This window comes from Balaenoptera physalus, assembly GCF_965194825.1.
Source record: "Balaenoptera physalus genome assembly, chromosome: 18".
Lineage (NCBI taxonomy): Eukaryota > Metazoa > Chordata > Mammalia > Artiodactyla > Balaenopteridae > Balaenoptera > Balaenoptera physalus.
In genome coordinates this window covers 35931935-35956127 of record NC_138899.1, presented here as the reverse complement: position 1 = coordinate 35956127, position 24193 = coordinate 35931935, and the positions used below count along the sequence as shown (strand labels likewise).

The following is a 24193-nucleotide window of genomic DNA, read 5'->3' as shown; positions in this document are numbered from 1 at the left end:
GTTCTGAAGGTACCCTTCCCTATTTTCTTGGAAGAGTTTGAAAAGGATTGGTATCAGTTCTTCCTTGAAAGTTTGGTAGAATTGATCAGTGAATCTGTCTGGTCCTGGCCTTTTATTTGTTGGAAGTTTCTGACTACTGATTCAATATCCTTACTAGTAATCATTCTGTTTATATTTCCTATTTTGTCATGATTTAATCTTGGTAGGTTGTATGTTTCTAGGAATTTATCCATTTCTTCTAGGTTGTCCAATTTGTTAGTGTGTAATTGTTCAGAGTAGTCATTTATGATCCTTTTTATCTCTGTGGGTACAATTGTAAGATCTCTTTTTTAATTTCTAATTTTATTTATTTGAAACCTCACTTTTTTTCTTGATGAGTATAACTAAAGTCTTATTAATTTTGTTTACCTTTTCAAAAATGAGCACTTAATTTCATTGATCTTCTCTATTGTCTTTTTAATCTCTTTTTCATTTATTTCTCCTCTAATCTTTGCTATTTCCTTCCTTCTACTAATTTTGGGCTTTGTGCATTCTTTATTCATTCCTCGAGGTGTAAAATTAGGTTATTTATTTGAGACTTTTCTTGTTTGCTGAGGTAGATATTTTGTTTATGAATTTCCCTCTTATAACTGATTTTGCTGCATCCCACAAATTTTTGTATGTTACATTTCCATATTCATTTGTTTTGATGTAATTTTTAATTTCTCTTTTGATTTCTTCTTTGACTCATTGGTTGTTTCATAGCATGTGGTTTAATCTCAAGTATTTGTGAATTTTCCAGTTTGCTTCATGTAATTAATTTCTAGCTTTATACCATTGTGGTCAAAAAAGATGTTTGATATGATTTCTGCCCTCTTAAATTCATTGAGACTTGTTTTGTGGCCTAACATGGTCTAGCCTCAAAAATGTTGCATGTGCATTTGAGGAGAGGAATGTGTATCCTTTTGCTTTTTGATGTATTATTCTGTATATGTCTATTAAGTTCATTCGATCTAATTGACATTTAAGGCCAATGTGTCCTTTTTGATTTTTCTGTCTGGATGCTCTATCCATTGATGTAGATGTGGTATTAAAATCCCCTACTAATACTGTATTTCTGTCTATTTCTCCCTTTACATCTGTTAGCATTTGCTTTATATAATTAAGTGGTCCTATGTTGGGTGCATAAAAATTACAATGTTACATCCTCTCCTTGGATTGGCCTATTTTTATTTATGTAACACCCATCTTTGTCTCATATTACAGTCTTTGTATTAAAGTCTATTTTGTCAGATGTAAGTATAGCTACTCCAGCTTTCTTTTGCTTTTCATTTGCATGGAATATCCTTTTCCCATTTTTTCACTTGTAGCTTGCATGTATCCTTACATCTAAAGTGAATCTATTGTAGGCAGCAGATAGATGGGTCTTTTTTTAAAATTTTTTTAATCCATTCAGCTACTCTTAACTTAGCTCAGTTACATTTAAATTATGATAGGTATATACTTGTTGCCATTTTGTTAATTGTTTACTGGCTGTTTTATAGTTCTTCACTTAGAATCCTTTATCCTTTGTGTATTTACTATAGGTTTTTGCTTTTTGATTTCAGTGAGGTTTATATATAACAACTTATATCTATAAGAGTGTATTTTAAGTTGATAACAACTTAAGTGATCATATTCTAAAGATTAACACTTTTAGTCTTCCCCCTTCATATTTTATTTTTGATGTCACACTTCACTTGTGTGTCCCTTAACTAAATATTGCAGTCACGGTTATTTTTACTAACTTTTGTCTTTTAACATTCATACTAGATTTATAACTGATTCATCCAATACTTTTACTATATATTTACCTTTGCAGTGAGATGTATTCTCTCATGTTTTCTTGTTACTAATTAGCACCCTTTCTTTTCAGCTTAAAGAAGTCCCTGTAACATTTCTTATAAGGCTAGTTTAGTGGTGATGAACTCTTTTAGCTTTTCTTTGTCTGGAAACCTCTTTAAACTCTTCTTCAATTCTAAATGATAACTTTGCCAGGTAGAATATTCTTGGTTTGAATGTTTTTCTTTCAGCACTTTGACCATATTGTGCCACTCCTTTCAGGCCTGCAAATTTCCTGCTGGAAAATCTGCTGATCATCATATGCTGATAGTTCCCTTGTCCATAACAAGTTGTTTTTCTCTTGGTGCTCCTTGTCTTTAACTTTTGACATTTTAATTACAATGTATCTTAGCGTGAGTTGCTTTGTGTTCATCTTATTTGCCACTCTCTGGGTTTTCTGTATCTGGGTGTCTGTTTCTTTCCCCAGGTTAAAGATGTTTTCAGCCATTACTTCAAACAGTATTTCTTCCCCTTTTTCTCTCTCTTCTCCTTCTGCAATCCCTATACATGAATGTTGCTTCATTTGATGTTGTCTTATAAGCCCCTTAAGCTTTTTTTCACTTTTTTTCACTCATTTTTCTTTTTGCTGCTCTGATTGGGTGAGTTCCACTGCCTTGTCTTTGAATTGATGGATCCTTTCCTTGCTTCACCTAGTACATTTTTGAACCCCTCTCATGTATTTTTTTCAGTTCAGTTATTAAATTATTCAGCTCTGTGATGTCTGTTTGGTACTTTCTTATATTTTCTATCTTTTTGTTAAAGTTCTCACTGTGTTCATCCCAGTTTGATGAGCATGATTATGACCATCACTTTGGACTCTTTATCAGGTAAATTACATCTCTCCATTTCATTAAGGTTTTTCTCTAAGGTTTTACTTTGTTCTTTCATTTGTAACATATTCCTCTGTTTTTTTTTTTTTTTTTTCATTTTGCTTGACTCTCTGTGTTGATTTCTATACAGTAGATAAAACAACCACCTCTCCTAGTCTTGAAGGAGTGGCCTCGTGTAAGAGGTAAAACTTGTAGTCCAACCCTGCCCCAACTCTCTGGTATCTCTAAAACATTTTTGCTTTCCAAGCAACCTATTATACTTTTGGCAGATTCCCAATATGAGGATGTGCCAAGACTGATCAGTGTCACTAATGGGAGTATCTCAGCACCTAAATTCAGGCTGTTTGGAAGCCAGACCCTCAGGCAGTAGCTTTTAAAAGTATGCAAATATCATATATTAATGCATATATGTGGAATCTAGAAAAATGGTACAGATGAACCTGTTTGCAAGGCAGAAATAGAGACACAGATGCAGAGAACAAATGTATGGACACCAAGGGGGGAATTGGGGGGCGGGGAGTGGTGATGGTGGGATGAACTCGGAGATTCGGATTGACATATATACACCAGTATGTATAAAATAGATAACTAATAAGAACCTGCTGTATAAAAATAAATAAATAAAATAAAATTTAAAAAAATGTATGCAAATATATACTGATCCTTGGGACTGCAAGCATACCACCCCCCACCCCTCCAGGTAATCTGGTCATGTTCCCTGTGTGGCAGTCATAAAAATGAAAGCTCCAAACAAGTGTATAAGCTCTTGTATGGGAGATACTGGCAAGCTGGAACAAGACAGAGGGATGGTGTCCCAAGATGGTGTCCACAGCCTACCTTCTTGAGAACAGCTTCATAGTCCACTAAATGTGTTCCAAACCTGAAGCCTATCCCTTAGTCTGAAGCTCCAGAATAAGGCAAGAGGCCTCCTTTACAGGAAGACAGGGAGTGTACCTCAATCTGCTGTCTGGACAGTGCCCTGCTGGTGGCAGCCTGCCAAGAATGGTCTCCCTGATTGCTGCTGTGCTATGGGACCTAGGAATGTGAGCCTTCCAGATCACAAGAGTCAGGTTACCAATGGTATCATCTGGGTGGCAGCTTCAAAAACCGGATCACCAGGTGTAAAAACCAGGGCACAAGCCACCTGTAATGCTCCCCTCCAGAAGACACTAATGTTCTGGAGCACAGCAGAAGAAGAATACCCCAGATGTCTCTGGAAAGAATTACAGTCAGCCTTTAGATGCATGTTTAATTAGAAGCCTGCCTCTCAGGCTGCAGTCATGATGATTAGCTAATAGGCCTCCTTCACAGAAAGTCCTAGCTCCTGGGTCTGGTGCCTCTTGCTGTGCCCTGGGGAAATTTGCTTTTCTATGATGACATATGTTGTAGAGCATCTTTTCATAGGCTTATTTGCCATCTGTGTATTCTTTTTGGTGAGGTATCTGTTAAGGCATCTTTGGCCCTTTTTTTTTTTTTTTAACTTGGGTTGTTTGTTTCCTTATTGTTGAGTTTTAAAAGTTCTCTATATATTTTAGATAATAGTCCTTTACTGGATATGTCATTTGCAAGTATATACTCCCAACGTGTGGCTTGTCTTTTCATTTTCTTGACAGTGTCATTAGCAGAACAGGAATGTTTGATTTTAATGAAGTCCAGCTTATCAATTCTTTCTTTTATAGGCCATGCTTATAGTGCTGTATCTAAAAAGTCATCTCCATACCAAAGGTCACCTAGATTTTTCTCCTATGTTTTCTTCTAGGAGTTTTATAGTTTTGCATTTTACATTTAGGTTTGTGATCCAATCTGAGTTAATTTTCATGAAAGGTAAGGTTGTGTCTTGATTGATTTTTTGACATGTGGCTGTCTAGTTGTTCCAACATCATTTGTTGAAAGATTATCTTTTTCCCATTGGACTGTCTTTGCTGCTTTCTCAAAGATCAGCTGACTATATTTATGTAGGTCTATTTTTGGGCCCTCTATTCTGTTCTATTGATCTTATTCCTATATATATATATTTTTTCTTGTCACCACTATGACTAATGACACCTGCTTATTGGGATGGGGTCAAAAATGTAGTTTCATACACAGAACACATCAAAATATTCTGTGTCATTGTTTTTATTGCACTCCAGATATTACTCAAGTTAAAAAAAGGAAAGGAATTTATCTCTAATAAAGTATCATGGAAAAGCAGATATATTATGAAAAAATTCATATAAAAACTATAAAATAGTTATTATTTATATTTAACTTAAAATTAATATTTACATGATTTTAAGGTATAATACAGGTAATGAATAGAAGCAAAAATCCTTCATTTTATGTATGCAAATTAGTGGACTAGACAGTGAGGTTAGATGAATTTAGAAAAACACAGATCTAGTTATTTTATATGGTACCATCTGAAGTGGACAGATGTGAAGTTATTCTCTGAGCATATGTTGAAGCTTAAGCCTTTTTATGCTTTACTTTCATGCTTTCCTTGATGCATAGTTTACAAAGCAAGCAATCTGGCAAACTGTAACTGTATTGAGTTCTCAAGTAAGATAAAATCTATACTGAATAAAAGTACATCACAAAGCCCAGAACTACATGATGGTTTATTTATGTTGAAGTTTGGATTATGTTTTCCATATGCATAATACATCTATGTCTTCTTAAAGGGTCCCTTTGTTTAAAGAGTGCTCATCAATGATCTTTGTTTACATAACTTTGTTCATTATATCTTTAGAATGTTAGAGGGGTTACATATAACATTTTCACCACCTTTTTATTTAGGAAATGGTCAAACCTATCAGATATATCAAGCCTATCAAAAAGTTGAAAAACTATACTCACATACCTTTCATCGGATTTATTGTTAAAATTCTTTCACATAGGCTATCACTCTACAGCTCTCCTACACACATGTGCTGTGTGCCCTCACCCTCAGCGCGTGCACACACACACACACACACACACACACACAGACTTGTAATTCCCTGAAAGAATTGATAGCGTATCGAGGACATCAGTACACTTCACCTCAAAATAATTAAGTATGAATTTCATAAGAATAAAGGAATTCTGTAACAAATTTAATACCATTTCATGACCTAGAAAATTAGCAATAATTCCATAATATCATTTTAGTTTATATTCATACTTCCTTAACTGCCCTAAATATCTTTTACTCTGTTATTATTTTAATCTAGGATCCAGTCAAGTCCACAGATTGCATTTGTTGTGTTTATTTGGAAACATTTAACCTAGAGCTACTTTATGTCTTCCAAAATTTCTTTCTTTTTTTTTTTTTTTCTTTTCATGACATTAACTTTGTTGAAGCAACCAGGACAATTCTCCATAGAAAAACTCACAAAATTACTTTGTTTAATTGCTTTCTCATAGTGTTGTCCAACTTATTTATGTACCCTTTATGTTGCCAGTAAATGGAAATTTAGGTCTAAAAGTTAAACATTTGTGGCAAGTATAGGTGTTGCCTTCTCTCAATAAGATACCACATTATGTCACATTGTCTCTTCTTTGTTATAGTAAGTTTGATAACTGCTTAGAAGGTGATTACCAGATGCCACCATTATAAAAGTACATGTTTTCCCTTTGGAATTAACCTGCCACACATTTTTATTTTGATAATCAAAAATGTTTTTCATAAGTTTAATTAGTTGCAAAGGATACATGACCTAACTCATTAGACATTGTTGAAATCTTTCAAAATATTTAATTTTTTTTTTTGTTTGAACTTGACTGGCCATGGAGTGCCAAGATTAGGCATTATTTCTAAGTGTTGTGAGGGTGTTTCTGGATGGGATTAACATTTGAATGGGTAGATTCAGAAAAGCAAATTTATCTCACCATCATGGGTAAGCATTATCCAATCAGATGAAGAGCTGAATAGAACAAATGACTGAATTTGCCTCTTTTCTCTGCCTCACAGCTGATCTGGGACATATCATCTCAGACAGGGAATTACACCATTGACTGTTCCAGTTCTCTTATAAGGATAGAGTTTAGAAAGGGGTGCTTATAAAAGTTGAGGATATGCAAGTTGATTTCCTTAAACATAGTTTAACCCTTTTAGTTCTGAAAGAGTCTTTGTGTGCCCCTAAAAGTATGTATATTCCAGTGTGAAAACCTCTAGTCTAAATGACAATCACAGGGATAATATTATAGTAGGTAACAGTTTATAAGTTCCTAATATTGGCCAGACCCTTACAATATTTTATTTATAAACCCCACAACAGTCCCATGAAGAAAGCTACATATTCTAATGTAGCATTTGATATTTACATACACGTGAATTTCATGTGGCCCTGCAGGAAACTAACTAGGCCAGGTGGCACCAAAGTTTCCATATCTCCACTATTTGAAGCTGCCGCTCACATAAATCATAGTCAAGATCTTTTGACTATTTTCCTAAACAATGCCCAGAATATCATACAATGGTAAACAAGGATGTTTTCATGGATATTTTAAATATAATCTATGAGCATGATGTGCTAATGAGGATCTAGACCACTATTCACTTATTCAAAGCATGTATCATGACTCTAAGTGGTTACCTTCTTTAGTTTATTGTGAGGTGGAATTATTTTATGCTTCAATATATATGTTCAAGTTGATATATCATTTATTTCTTATCTTTAAGAATTCTAGTACATGCTGTGTAGTGGAGTTTAGTCTTCTTTTGTTTCTTATTTTTTAATGATCTTACTACTGAACAGAACATCTGGAAAAGAATATGCATGGGATATTTAAGTAGTAGGTTCTGGAGTAAATGATTCTGTATCTTGAGAAAGTTACCCACACTATATCTGAACAGCCAACTCCTGTATATGTATAAGTTAAGAAAACATAAACTGGAAAGATGCCATTTGAATTCAGATCAACAACCCCATTATAAACATGTGAACTTCCCAAACTATTTTTAAGATTTTTTTTTTTTACTTTTTTAAATCAAACGTATTTTAGAGTTCTTAAATGCCTTACATATGTAAACTGTCTCTGATCATCTTCATGCTAGCCACAGACTGCCAGGTATATTAAAATAACAGAGACAGAACATTCTCAGCAGAAGCTCTAAAGCTAATAATGCATCAATCTCAAAATCACTGACTCAGGGAAAACATTTTGGAAGTTCGGGAAAAAGAGAAGGTCAGCGAAGACTCCTCACATTGACCTTCCTCTTGAAGTCATCCAAAAAGGACCTGCTCACTGCAGGAACATCCTGAAGTTAGAGGAAAAAGGATATCCTTTTGGCTGCTATGTTTATGTTAAAAGAACTCCTTTGTTAAAGCACAACAGGATCAGAAATAAATAAACAATCTAGATAAATGAATATTTGATAGCACAAAAAGAAGTTACACATAATTTAAGACAGCCACAAATCATTATTGTTTGAACATGTTATAAGAGATACATGTATAACTGAAACTAAAATAACAACAACAACAACAAAAATAACCTCCTTGGATGATATAAAGTTGACAGAATTGTATAGATTGTTTCTAGATATGACTATTTGAACAATAAAATTGTACTACATGTAGTTAAGTTTTAAAAGATAGGGCATTTTTTTTCAGAAATTCAGTTTTAAGGATCCAGAAATACAGAGTTTACAATGTTCTAATTTATATAATATGTACTATAGTTATCCATGTATATTACATTTAAAGGAACGCTAAATTGAGAGTTAGTGTATTTGGATTCTTATCCTACTATTGCTGATTGTTGACTATCATATAGAATAAGTCACTTAGCCAGCTTGAGTGCCTGTTTTTTCATGGGTAAAAATAATACAACACATATTTATAAGGCACTTAATACAGTCCAAGAATTGTGCAGTTGATAAAAATTTAAAGATGATTTTAAAAGAGTTGCTATCATTTAAGAACTTAGAGGGTGTGTGTGTGTGTGTGTGTATGTGTATGAGAGAGAGAGAGAAAGAAAGAGAGAACAAATGATGAGAATGAAACACCATGTGAATTGTGCATTGACGGATTAGTTATTAAAAAGAAGGAAGTAAACTACAAATTTAAAAAGAAAACATAGAGATATGGGAGAATTAGAATGTGGGGTTGTTGGAAAATCATGTACTTGGACTAGATTTGTCAATATTCTAAAATGTGTTATCCCCCTCAATTTTATGCTTAAAAGAGATCTAAACAACAATCGTTATTGAGTTCCTGCTGTTGGTTGTGCATGTATCAAGTACCTCATAATGTGAATAAAACTGGTAGCTTAGAGTGATTGTAATGAAAGAATATTCTCAAATACAACAGTGAATATGAAAGATTAAATGGAAAAAGAGAACCACATGGCATAGGATGCTTGTTTACATTTAAAAAGACTACTGTAGCATTTTGACTATTTATAAAAATATAATATTTTTAAAAGGTAAAAAAAAAAAAAAAATTGCTTCTCATTTACAAACCTTATATGCCTGAAATCTGATCTGGAAAAACAGAGACAAAGTAAGAAGGCACAGAGATACAGGGGCTGCTTCAGTGAAAAAAAGAAAAAAAAAAAAAAGCCTACGGAGAATGATGGAGCATAAATCCCTTTCAGAATCAGTTCAAAGTAAATGTTGCTCTTTTCTTTTCCTCCATGGCTCCCAACAAAGCCCACATTTCTTCAGGATAGAACTTTGCAGTTACAAAACCAAGCCAAGATATGAATACAAATATAAGTTCTCTACTGTAGCAGTCTGAAGTGACTGCATTTCATAGAGCAGGAAGGGGGGAAACTATACTAAAAAGCAATATTGCAATTCTACCATGACAGTTACTACCCTCTCAAAGGCCCCTTAATATTACCTAAGAGGGAACATTTTCAAAGTGCACAACATAAAAAGTTTTTTTTGTTGTTAAATAGCTTTATCACTGCAACAGCTAACTAAAGATAAATTAAAGTATTTGGGATTGGTTTTGGAGTCAGGTGGCAGACAGTGAGGAATCTGTTTATAGAGATTGGAATAGTGACCTGTTATAATAGTGGTGAAACATTTGGTAAACCTACTGACCAAGAATATTTGAGAGGCAGAACATATACTTAATGAATTTATGGCTCTGGCCAAAGAAATTTCTAGAAGAAAGTTACTAGAAGGACTTGTGTTTTATTAACTGCATTGGATAAGGTATTACAAAGAGTAGGTGAGGTCAGAAAAACAAATTATCCCAGTGAAATTTGTGAAAAGGGAAGGAAAGAATACAGAAATTCCAGGATCTGGACTGATATGAAAGGAAACCATTGCCCATCTTGCCAGTCAAAGATAAAATTCAGATATACTTTGAGTCATAAACCATCATAAGACATTTGTTAGGAATCCTGATTGGATTAATGGGCCCAGCAAATCCTTTTAGTTGGACCAAATAATTCAATGAAAAGGGACAAGGATGAGGTCCATGGAAGATGGATAATCTCAAAGTACTTGTGATTCAGCTTATAAATAGAAATACAGTTCTTGAAAAAAAAATGGTATGATTATGAGCACATGGAACTGATTGGATTGGATTATTTACTTTTTTTTTTCCCTTTTGGGAGGAAATCTGAATTAAAGGAGACAATGACAATTCAAAATGTAAGATGTTTCTTAACATTTTATGGGCAGGAAGTAGTCTGAGCACTCTGTTCAGGTGAAAAGAAATGCATATTTCCCAGTTATATAACTGAAGATAGCCAAAGATGATGCTGAAAATTTGGCCTCTGAGCACTGGTGCCGAATCAAATCTGAGACAGAGTTTTGGGTGAAGTAGAAAAGAATAACCTTATTGTTTTGCCAGGCAAAGGGGGACACAGCAGGCTAGTGCCTCAAGAACTATGTGTCCCAACTCTGGGGATTTGGTGAGGAGTTTTACAACAGTGATTCAAGGGCAGGATTGCTGATAAGGATCAGGAAGTGTGCGGGGCGTGCACTCCTTTAATGTGGCCTCAGGTGGTCTCCTGATGAGTTTCTGTGGTTCCTTTAATGTGGCCTCAGGTGGTCTCTACATCCCCTCCCTTCCCTGATTAGCAACTATTCGAATCTGCCCCTTGGAACTCAGGGAAGGTCATGGAGGATGTTGTCTATTCCCTACAAACAAGAAACTGGGGACACAGAAAGGCTTCTGTGCCCAGCAGCCCCACAGGGTCCCACTCGGTTTCAAGAATCATAGTTGAGGGAACAACTTCCTGGGAGCAATAATCGGCCTAATCAAGGAACTCTGCCATTTTGGGTGGGGGGACCTTGCAATATTTGATGAACAGTATTTTAGGATTGCCATGATAAGCAATGGTGTGAATCACCCATTCCCGCCCTTTTTGAATGGGAGTGTTTACTGCCATTGTTTTGTCTTTCTATTATATGTTTTATGTTTGAATCTGTGTAAGAGAAGGGGGCTGCTGATAACTCAGATCTGGACTGATATGGATACTATCATGAGATCTTGTGTTTTGATCCTGACACCATGTTGGGATGAGAATTTCAGGGTGTCTTCCTTGGGGAGGGCTGAATATATGTTGTGTGCAGAAGAAAGGGATATAAATAGTGACTTTCTGTAACCAAAAAATCAGACCATAGTGAAATATATTATTAATCAGCAAATGTTGACTCTCCACTTTTTACCCCAATTTGATGGAGTAAAGCCCAGTGCTTGAAATTTTAGATGTTGGGTTTATCCAGTAAATTTATTTTGCCTATAGAATGAAAGCAGAAGTGACAGTGTTGAAGTTCTATGCAAAGGGCTTTACGAAGCATTACAAATATGATCCAACTCTCCTAAGCTGTTGCCCTCCAACCAGGAGTACATCACAAGTCAGGTAGAATGTGCTCTTTAAGCTTGGAATCCAGAACCTGAAGACACATGGAGCTGACCTGAACCTAACCTACATCCTGGGACAGAACCACTTTTACCAGGCGCCTGGGTCTCTGCATGAGAGAAAAAAAAAAAAAAATATGAAAGGAACTGGTATTTGAGGGTTGTCTGTTACTCAAAATTAGTTGCAGAAGTTAATTCATATATAACCAAAAAATGCCTAGAAAAAAATACTTTTTTCTCTTTCCCTTAGGCATGGTCTAAGACACTGTTAAAGAATAAATGACACCTAACATACTGGTTCCTGAATATCAGCTATGGACAGGTTGTAGTCCTCTGCACTTTTTGCAAATTGATGGTGGCTGATCAATCAGGATCCTGAGCTAGATATGAACTGGCTGCTCTGAATAGCAGTTACCTAACCACCACCCACGTCCTCCCAGAGAGAAAGGCATACAAGACTATTTACTTAGAAGCTATATATTCTCCAGTTTTTCTATAGTGTTAGTATACTATAGTACAGGAAAGGTGTGACCCTAGGCAATGAAAAAAATAAAAATAAATAAATATGAATATTCTCCTGTACCATCTAGAATGTGTTACTGAAACACAAGTATGACAACAATAAGATGGAAAATGTTAAGTGAAACTAGAAGAGTCAAAAGTATTACAGAATTTCAAAGGACAGAAAGATAGGGGGTGCAGAGGAAGAGGACAAGATTTAGAATATGAAAGACCAGGCTAAGGCTAGAATCCTGATTATACCACTAACATATAATATAGACTTTGGGAAAATCAATTTAACCCATGTGAAATTCAATATCACAGTCTATAAAGTGTAGCTATGTATGCTTACCTAAAGGTTTATTGTAAACATTTGTCAGTGAATCATATGTCTAGTGCTAAGCATGGGATGTGGCATACTAATAGATGCTATGATTATGGAGTGGCAGAGAGGGGCAAGAAGGTAAGAAAGGGATGGATGGGAGAAAGTAGCAATTGCCATAATGACTTGCAAAATATACAAGATTTCCAAAGTATGAAACCATGAGTGGGATAAGTGGTTACTTCATTATCAAAGGAAAAAAGATTGAACCCAATGTGCTTAAATATTAACTTGTAGAATTTGATAACATTTTATTATATCTTATTTCAGGAAAAAATGGTAGAAAATACAATGACAGAGGAACTTGAAGAAATAAGTATAGTGGGCTCCAATTTAATAGAAATGAAACAAGTACAATGCCATACAAAATTGTATGTTTCTCGGCCAAAAAACTTATGTAACATTGCCCTGTGAAATTTCAATACCCTGTTCTTATATATAGCTTTAATTTTAAAAAATTTTAAAGCTCCATGACCATTAAATAGTTGAGTGTGTTTTTCATTTTAAAAGCATAGAGTTTTCAGAAATTCTTCAAAAGATTAAATGAGTTTAAAAATAGTTCTTAAATATTGTTTATATGCATTTGGATATGCATCAAATATGTGTATAAAAAATAATCTATGTTGAGGTGAATTCCACTAAAAAAACACTGAGTAAAATGTATCATTTTTCAAATATAATTTAAATTTTAGATTTTTTTTCAGATAACTAGTATTTCTTTTTTAAGATCATTAAATAACATGAGAACCTTTAATTTCCTTAATTATCATTTGTAGCTTTTAGTTTTTGAGCATAGATACTACCTCTGGAGTTCAATGAAGTTGCTTTCTATTAGTACTTCTCAATCTGAATCTACAAATGTAATTTTGTAACCTGATATATATTAAAATGCGTACTTCACTATATTTTAATTATCTTCATTTTTCCTCAAATATTTTCCTTTTGAACTAATTGTTTATATATTTTTTTGCGTTCCTTGAGTCACTCTGTTTTCCACTGACCTGTGTTGGAAGAAAAAGTTTTACTCCCTTTAGCTAAGTAAGTGATGAGGGAAAAGCCTTGTTTGCAGCTTTCTCTCAACCACTCTTAAACCCCAAGTAGGGGCTGCTCTTAAACCACTAATGAATGTTGCTTAATTAAAACCGAACCATTAAGTCCTAATACAGACTAAATATCAAATGCTCAGGTATACTTTTATAGGGGAAGAAAATAATTTTTTCTCTACCCTTCTAGGTTTTGTGGCTGAAACCCCCCTAAAATAAAAGACTGATTAACAGGAGGAAAACAGAAATTTAATATCATATATATTTCCTGTACTCATGGGAGAGACCCAGGAAAGCTGAGTAACTCCCTGAAATGGTCCAAGCTCTCACCTTAAATACCATCTCCAGCTAAAGATAAAAGATGATGGGGGAAGCGGGGAAGTCAGGAGGTTATCAGGCAAAGCACAAAAAAGAAGATGGTTGTTATGCAGATTTAAGCCTGCTGCTTTTTCCTTTATAAGAGTTTCTAGAGATTTAATCATCCTCATCTTCCTGATACAGCAAGGGAGACAACCTTAGAAATGAAGATTTCCATTATAAATGCAAATTTCTTTTACAAAAGAATAACTTTTACTTGATTTTCAGAGCTTTTCTTATGTTTACTGTCTTTTAAAAATAATCAGCCTAAAATAATCTATATGCCACAGAGAAATGTTTTGGGAGTGAAATTCTGCCCTTATTCACTTTCTCCTTACTCAGATACATCCTAGGACATTTTTGAGAACCATAGCACTTCTTTAAAAGACAGGCAAAAAATAGCAGTGCTTTAGTTATTTAAGAATTAAGAATCACCTCAAGTGCTCCAATAATATATGCAACTTGTTTTAGAAAACTTTCGAGAACTTATGTATTGTTAATTTTTAAATCATGCATAATTTTACTGTTCTGTGAGTCTATGAATATACATGGATTCTAAATGAGTTATTGTTGCTATCCTATTGAACATTTGAACAAATGCTTTATTACAAAATCTTTCACACAGAAGAGGCTAAAGAATGTTGAATAGACAAAGCAATCTACTACTGACTTTGAGTTAAAAAATAAAAAAAAATCTCTGTTCTCTGTGCTAAAACGGATTCTTCAGATCAGAAGAGTCAGAAAAAATGAAGGGTATGAACCTAGGATCTCCATCTGTCTGTTAAACAGGGACTCGGCAGATACTATGATATGGGTTTGCCTTAAGTTTGTGGAAGAGTTGTCATGGAAACTGCATTTCTATGCATTTCTGCTTGTATGGGATCAGGAGCAGGACAGAAAAAAGTTCCCTTGTCAGAAACAGGAACATATGAGAGTAAAATTTTGCAGTCGTCTTTACCAGAAAAATAATGTATAGGTGTATTTCCTTAAAATAGCATAGTAACTAAGTAAAATAACATTTGTTGGTGATATTAATTTGAGTTAAGATTATACATTATACAAGGAAAAAAATCACTTTATCAATAAGTCATTAAAGAGAATCAGTCAGTAAATATTAAGAGAAGAGTCCTTTGTTTACAAGCAGGTCTGTTTATGAAGATTTGGAGACTGAGGCCTAGCCACTGTTTCCCTCTAAATCAAATGGGAGATTTAAAAAATTAGGGAAAGGAGGTTGGTACAGTTTTGGGAATCTAGAAAACAGGAGATCATGAGCAACCTGAGTTTAGTGAAGGAAGGGCAAAAACTCTGATGTTAAATCATCATTTTAGGGGAATCAAGTGAGGTGATGAGAACTTTATCAAGTCTGGTATGGAATTAAATGATGGATAATGCTAAAGGAATAAATGTGTCTAATACTTTAACTAGGACCATTTTTAGTCTGTAGATTAGAGCACAGAGAAAAAATATGTCAAAAAGAAAGATTCATGTAATACTTAATTTTATAATGTTACTGCTTTAGCAATTATGCAATAAAATATCATTTAATAATGCTTCAAAGCATAAATGTTTCAACAATGAATATCAATGTATTGAATAATTCCAGTGATTACAAAGTTCTTACATTTGGAAATACTAGTCATGTTTCTAAAATAGTTATAGTGGCTGTTTATTTTGTGTTATAATTTTACTTTATCTGGGAATAATGTACTGAACTGACTGTCAATATACAAGTTGTATCTAGGTGGATATAGGAAATTTGTAAAAAGGACTTTATTTTTATCATCTTTCTTGAAAGATAGTATCACTGGATATACCCCTAGATGTATTTATTTTTTCATCCAACAAGCACTTTGAAGATGTAATTCCACAGTATTTTGGATTTTACTGTTGTTTTTGAGAATTTAGTATCACTGTTGGAATTCTGTTGTATAAATTTGGATTTTTCTCTGTCTTTGGTGTTCTGCCGTATAACTATGCTTTGTTTGGGTTTCTTTTTATCTATATTATTTGTAATTTAGTGTCTAAAAACTAAGAATGTGTCTTTTATTATTTCTAAATAATTCTTTACATGTAAATCTTTGTATCATCCCCTTATTCTCTTTTTTCTTTCTGATATGTCAATTCAAAATAAAGTTAGAACTTATCCCTCCATTCTCATTATCTTAACTTTTCTTTAGTGTTTCTTTAATATTGTCTGTCTTCCCATGCTGTGTTCCATGTAATAGATTTATAACTATTTCCAGTTCATGAGTTTTCTCTTCATTACTAAATGCCGTTTAACACAGTAATTGGGTTTTCTAAATTCATTTACTATTTTCTTCACTTCTTATAATTCTATTTTGTTTTTTGTCAAAATGTTTGACCGTTTTTGATGGACTCTTCTTCATTGTATTAACAATCCCGTTTTATTTCTTTAGATATTTTGAACATACATTTTATATATTTCATGTGATCATTCTAAGAACTGTCATGTGAGTTTAATTTCACTGTACCTCCATTTTATTACAGAAAGTTTCCTTGTGCTACCTATTTATAGTCACATCTGCCTTTCTCCCCCTCCCCTCCATAACTAACCCATGACAAACACTAATGTGTTTTCCATCTTTATAATTATACTATTTTTGAGGATGTTAGATAAATTTAATCATGCAGTAAGTAACCTTTTTTTTCATTTTTATGCCCTTGAGATCCATCCAAATTGTGCATATGTCAATAGTTTCTTCTTTTTTACTGCTGAACAGTAGTCCATGGTGTGGATGTTCCACACTTTGCGTAACCATTAATCTGTTGAAAGATATTTGGATTCTTCTCAGTTTTGAGCTATTACAGACAACCCTGCTATGAAAATTTTGTACAGATTTTTGTGCGGCAATGCTTATTCATTTGTCTTCAATAAATGCCCAAGAATATAATTTTTGTGTCATACTGGATTTTGTTGTTTCTGTTTGTTTGGTTTTTTAGTGAAATTTCCAAATTAATTTCTATAGTGCTTGTATGATTTTACATTCCCAACTGCAGTGTAGGAGAGATCTAGTTTCTTTACATCCTTGCTAGTATTTAATACTATCTTTTTTTATTAATGTGGGTTGTTTTAATAATGTGTAGTGATATCTCATTATGGTCTTAATTTCTATTTCTCTAATGGACAGTGAGGTTGAATATATTTTCACGTGATTGCCATTAGTATATTCTCTTATGTTAAATATTACTTCATTTCTTTGCATATTTTCTAATTGGATTGTTTGAGTGGTTTTATGATTGAGTTTTGAAGTTATTTAAATATTCTAGATATGAATCTTTTGGCAGATATGTTGTTAATAAAGATTTTATCCCACATTTAGTTTGTTTTATTTTTCATCTTTTTAATAACACCTGTCTATAAGCAAAAGTTTTTAGTTGTCATTTTATTTATTTTTTATGTTTTTCTCTCTGATTTTTTTTTTTTTTTACTGCTTTTGTTTGGGTTTCTTAAACAATTTTAAACATTTTATTTTGATTTATCTTTAGTGCTTTTTATAGTATCTCTTTGTATACTTTTTTTTTAGTGGTTGCCCAAATATTCCATTATATATACATAACTTAAATTCTATATGTGGAAACATTTTATCAGTTGGATTTAAATATCAAAACATCACTTCATATTCCTTTACCCTCCTGCATTTATTACACACATTGGACAGTGTTATAATTTTTGCCTTAACCATCAAACATAATTAGAAAACTCAAGAGTCAAAAGAATGCCTGTTGTATTTACCAATAATTTTACTCTTTTTGCTTTCTTTTTTTCTTCCTGATATTCAAAAGTTTCTTCTTTTATCATTTCTCACATGTTTAAAGACCCCCCTTTAGTTTTATTTTAGAGTGTCTAATTCACTTGACTTCCCTGGGTCTGCTGGTGACTAATTCACTTGACTTTCCTTTATCTGAGAATGCCTTGGTTTTCTCTTTATTTCTGAAGAATATTTTCACTCAATATAGAATCCTTGGTTGACAGTTCTTTTCTTTCAGCACTTAAAAAATACTGTACCACTTCCTTCTGACCTCCATGATTTTTGAGGAGCAATTCACTGTCATTCAAATTATTTTTCCCTTATAGGAAATGCTTTGTTCTTCTCTGTTTCCAAAATTTTTTATTTGTCTTTAGTTTTCAAAGTTTCATTATGATGTGATATGGATTTTGGGGGCGGTTATTCTGTTTTAGGTTCATTCATCTCCAGTCTGTGAGTTTACATTTGGTACTGTCATTTTTTGTTCTGTTGTCTGTCAGATTTAGGGAGTTTTCAGCCACTATTTCTGTGAATACGTTTAAGTCTCACCCTCTTTTCCTTTCCTTATGGAACTCTAATGACACAAATAATTGATATTTTGTTGTAGTCCACATGTCCCTGAGGCTATGTTCTTTTTTTCTTTTCAGTCTTTTTTCTCATTGTTCACTTTGAGGAATTTCTATGAATCTATTATCAAGTTAAAAAATTCTTTCCTCTGACTTCCTCTTCATTCTGTTATGGAAGTCATCAAGTGAGTTTTATTTTAATCATTATATTTCTTTAGTTCTGTAATTTCCACCTGGTTCTTCATTATATCTTCTGTGAATTTGCTGAAGCTTTCTATTTTTCACTTGTAACAAGCATGATTATAATGCTCCTTGAAATATTTTTTATGTTGGCTGCTTTAAAATCCTTGGGAAATAACTTAACCCCTGAGTCATCTCAGTGTTGGCCTTCGTTGTTGCCTTTTTTCATTCTATTTGGATCCTTCGGATTGGAGTATAATGACAGATTGTCAATTGTAACTGGACATTTTGGATTTTCTATTATAATACTATAGATCTTATTTAAATCTTGTGCTTTAGCATGTCTTTTCTGATACTGCTCTGATAGTGAAGTGGGGCACAGCCTCATTATTTTCAGGTTGATATTTAAGTCTAAGCTTACTTAGCTTCTGTGGGTTGGGGCTACAAAATGCTCTCTGTTACTACTGTGTAGGGGTCAAGTGGGAGGTCAGGCTCCCCATTAGGTCTCTACTGACATCACCCTGACTGGGAGGGGTAGGAACACATTATTACTGCTTCCCACTTGGCTTCCACTGACACTGTGGAGAAGTGGCCTTGGTGATAATGAGTGATGGTGAAAACCCTGAGTCCACTAGTACTCCTCCCCTCACTAGTACTCCTCTCACCCTCTAACACCATCCTAGCACGGAGGAGAAGTGTCTTGTTACCACATAGTAGGGCTGGAAATCCAGGGCCCCCACATGGTCTCTACTGATGCAGTTGGAGAGAGGGTTTGGGAAGAGGGCCTTTTTATTACCATGTGAGGATAAATCACCAGACTCTGGGTGTTATTTAAATCTTGTGCTTCAGCACATCTTCTCTGACACTGCTCTGATGAGTGCAGGGAGCACTGCCTCATTATTTCCATGTTGACCTTCTCTGAGGTCACCACAGTGGGCCCTCCTTATGCCCTGGCCAGAGTGGATGTCTGGGTTCCCTAGTCAGCATATGCTGGTGGGAGTGAGGATGAGGTTGTAGTTTTTTTTTTTTTTTCCTCTTGTATCTTGCTGAAGTAGATAGTATGCTATCTAAAAGATTACTGTCTAAAACTTTCTGTCATTTTAGACTGCCCATTCCTAGTATTTGGCTAAACAGCAGATTTTCTTAGGACTTTTTTCTCTTTCTATTGGTATTTCCAGGTCGCTGACTTCTCCATAATTCAAACTGGGTTATATAAGATGAAAATAAAACCAGGAGAACTCACCACTCTGTCATTTCTTGGGTACCTAAACAGTATGACTTCTTCTCTATACGTTCTATCTTCTTATGTATGTCATGCGTGTGTATATATATATATATATATATATATATATATATATATATATATATATATATGTGTATATCTTCCCCATTTCTCTGGCTAAGTAAATGAAAATCCCAAGATATCCATATCTATATATCTATATCTCTTTTACTTATATCTATTTTTTACTTATATATATAATTTACTTAGCCAGAGGAATTGGGAAGAGTCCGTCTACTCCATCTTCCTAAAAGCAAAAGTCTTAAAATACAATGAGTTTGTCAGCACCTCTACCGATTCTGCCCTGATCCATCATCTCTCACCTGCACTTCTGCAACTGCTTCCTAGTTGGTATCTTTCTGCAATTCTTACTCACCCTCGTATACACACTTGTCTTATAGCAGCAGCAATCTATAAAAAGTAAGTCCCTGACATCATCTGTGCAACACTCTCCAGCAGCTTCCCATTATACTCAGACCTAAATTCTAATTCCTTACTATGACCCATAAAGCTCTATGTAGCTTACTCTCTTCTTCCCCACTTATTTCTCCTCTTACAACTTTTCCCCAGGGCCCAGTACTCATTGGTATTTTGGAGTCTGTTTATATTCCTAGGACATTCCACATTTGCTCCCTCCTAAAAGCATTTAACTTAATCTTCTCTCTACTACAACACAACTACCTCAGTTGTTGAGATGGTTCATTCATTCCCTCATTGCATTTAGATCTCTGCTCAGATGCAGTCTTCTGGAGAGGCTTCTTATCAGTCTGTCTAGAATACTACCATCATGTTGGTCACTTCCTGCCTCTTTACTTTGTTTTATTTTTTAAAATAAAAATGGTATAATAGTAGTCCTGAAATAAATATTAGTTGAATTAAATTAAATTATTTATATTGAATAAATAGACAAATTCACAATAAAAACATAAATCTAGATCTTTGTAAATATATAAATATATATATATAAAGATCTAGATTTATGTTTTTATTGTGAATTTGTCTATCAATTTAAATAATTATATATATATATATATATAAATTTATTTTTAAATACCTGATAGCAAGATATATGCCTAGGTGTAAGCTACATTATTTTTCTTTTTAACAAATAGCATTCACATTTCCAAATGTATAAATACATCATCTTTGGATTGGTCTGCATGGAAAAATAACTAAGTCCCTTCAATACACTAATTTAAATGAGATTGTTGGTATTATTTTAAAAATTATAAAACTTCACTTAATTCTCAATCTGGAATCTTGTTTGAGGATTAAAGGAAGAGTAGACATTCCCTCTAATGTAGACATTTTACCTTTCTAATAATTTAGATAGAAATGTTACTACATCTCTGAGCCTCTAGACAGCATAGTCAATTTGTCAATTTTCAAATAGTCAGGATCCAGGAGTCACAGAACTGAACTGGCCTCCTGGGCTCTATTTCCAGTCTTGATTATGACTCATTGAGGAACCTTGAGAAAGTCATATAACCTTCTGAGACCAGGTTTTGTTGGTATAAAAAAGAAACAGGAACACTTAACTCTCATGAGTGTTATGTACAGCAATTCATATTTGAAATCATTTTGATGATTTTTACACACACAGAGCACAAATTGCTATTTTAACTACAATCCCAAAGTCAATACACAACTCAAAGAATGAAGCCTTGATTCCTCAATCCATCATCTAAAAGTCAGGGAGTTCTTTCTCTAAGGCGATCTTTCCACAAGAAAACTTGGATTACTTTCTAAAATCATTAAATCAAACATATTGCAGTCAGGAGCAAAATAAATCTAATAAAACAAACACACAAGTGCCCTTTTATGATTTATCTTTATTTTCAAATCCTTAGTTTTGTTAGTTACAATTCCTCAATTGCAAGCATTCTCTTAACCATTAGCAAATACACTCTAAAAATAGTGTTTTTTTCTTATTGTGTTCTAAAAGCAAAACCACATTTAACTGATGACACATTTGTGGAATATTTACCATCTGTTAGATAAATTGCAAGAAGTGGGGGTGTACATAGATGATTGTCTTATACTTGGCAAGCCATAGAGTGGGGAAAAGAGCTAATTAAGAAATATAACGAACTCCATTAAAAAGTTAAAAACCAAAAAACAGAACACAAGAAATCCCCTTCAGACTTCTAAAGGTAACTGAGCACAATATACGTTTAAATGTTTGAAATATTGTTGGATTTGCTCTTATAAATACATATCTAGTCTAAAGAAAATATTTTCTGTAAATGACAATTGGACAGCCCATAACACATCTCCTTATTTGGCAAAATAAAATGCTTCATGTTAGTTCTTTCAAGTCAGGTGGTGCTGCTCTACCTGCACTCATTCATAAGGACAAGAGCTGATGTTTAGTTTCCAGATTAGCAGAGAGATTTTCCTATACTAGTTTTGTCAAAACTTTTAATCAAATTTAAACCCTTTCCCTGAAAACTGCCTCATCCCAGTAAAGCTTTCTTTTGTTCAATCAAACCTTCATCTGACCTCTTTAAGGAAATATTTTCTAGTTAAGTTGTTCTTTTGTATTTTTTCTGCTCTCTTTGTCTAAGATGAAGAGGTGATCTATGTTGAATCTCTTTTTGGTAGCAGAGCAAGCTTGCTATAGAAAGATTTGATTTGGCCAACAAGCCAGCAGACTGGAAGATTCTAGACAGAGGAGACAGCCAATGAAAAGACATACAAAGGACTGAAAATATTTCTTGTTTTTGTCACTGGGAGCTTGAGTGTGAGAGAAAAGGTCACAAAGAATAAGGTGGGAAACATAGTCAGAAGGACACAGTGGCAGACTTTGAGAGATGTTTTACATTAATTATTACATTTAATCCTCACGCAACTTCTGGAAAGTAGGGAAAATTGCCCCCATTTTACAAACAAAGAACATGCCTCTCAGAGAAAATAAATCACACGCTAAGATCCCACAGGTATAGAGTGGCAGATTCTAGACTTGCACCCAGGTTCATCTGTCTTCACAGCCCATGTTTTTCTAGCTTATCACAGCAACCATTGAAGCAACAATTCTTGATTATCTTCTCTCATCCAATGTATTAAGGCATTTGTTTTTCTAGAGATTATTAACATTAGGTTTTCCCTTCATAGTTACAAACTTAGGTTACATTGACTGCTTTTAATAAACTCATTCAACGAATAGTTATCCTGTGTTAGAGATTATGAATAGTTCAGTCAGTAAATGCTTATCTTCTTATGGAGCTTGCAACCAAACCATCTAAACATGTACACAAGTGTATCTATGTGGACTGACCAGTGCAGAAAACAGGAATAGCTCAGGATCTGAGATGTTTGTGCAACAGTAAATCTTTTCAAAAAATGCAGTAACATAGATATAAAACATAAGAAAAAAATAATAAAAAACTTAGCTTGACCAGTTTGATTTTAAAAGAAGAAAAAAATGATGACAAAGATTTGATTAACTTAGAAAATGAAGGTTATATTCCAATCTAGAGATTAGTTCATTGTGCACAAATATCCATATTACACAAATTAGCTTAAAAAGGAAATTAGTATCTATATAATATATAGTATATATATAGTATAGTATATATATTATATATATCTAATGTATATATAATTATATAGGAACTAATTTGGCTCCATGTAGTAGAGTTTATGAAGGCCATGTTCTTTAGAGACATTATTTCACCATTCATTGTTTCTGAATAATAATACAGAGAATTCATTCATTAAACATAAAAATCTGATCTATTGAAAAGGAAAATTCTTCTAACCTCCAGACAGTAGTCTGCATGTCATGTTTTAGTGATTTCAATTTAGCAAAATAAATTCTGGACACACTGCTTTAAAAACAAAGCTAAATATATGAATTGAAATATATTAGAAACAAAATTAAATTCTTATCTTCAAAATGTAAGGTTTCATCTCCCGTGGATTTTATAACTATATCCTACTTCTTCTACGGCTGCTTCTAGATTTCCAGGCATAAGCAGAACAATATTCAAAAGGAGCATGGAAAAACACCTCATGTGAAGCTGGGAGCCAGTCTTGGTGTTTTCAGTGACCAGTTTTAAAACCTTAGACATGGCCCTTTGTATCTCTGGACTAGAGCTCCCCCCACAATATCATAATGGAAGTGCTCAAATAAATTATTGATGAGATCTCTTCAGAGTCTTAGACAAGTTTTCATTCCTTTTTGGGGGGAGACTTCAGCTCTTTTATCATTGGCATATATCGCTCCGCAATTTGGCACACTGTCTCGAGGAATACTTTAGAAAAAGAAAAATGAGACTACTGCACAATTACATTTTCCAGGAATTTAGAAAAATATATACTCCCTAGAGTTTCAGTAAGGCTGACTGGCCTGACAAGAAATAGGCACTTCGAAAACTCAGAACTTCATGATCTGTGATTATCCTCCTATCACAAATGTTGTTACTTAGAATGAATAATTACCTAAATTCTGTGTATATTTCAGAATACAATTTAAGGTTCAGTTTTAATTTTGTGATTATCTCTAGATTTATCTTTAAGCATATTTGAATGATAAAAGACAGATTGCTTCAATTCACATTCTTTGGTAAGCAAGGAGGTTATTAAATAACTATAGGTAAATATTATTACATCAACTTTATATGACAAGGCA

At 33.7% G+C, this 24193-nt stretch overlaps 1 protein-coding gene across 1 annotated transcript in view; it reads right to left on the bottom strand.

Moving 5' to 3' along the window:
- The window catches only part of KLHL1 (kelch like family member 1), a 424255-nt gene that overhangs the window by 339355 nt on the left and 60707 nt on the right, over window positions 1–24193 (bottom strand). The gene's annotated exons all lie outside the window — the stretch shown is intronic.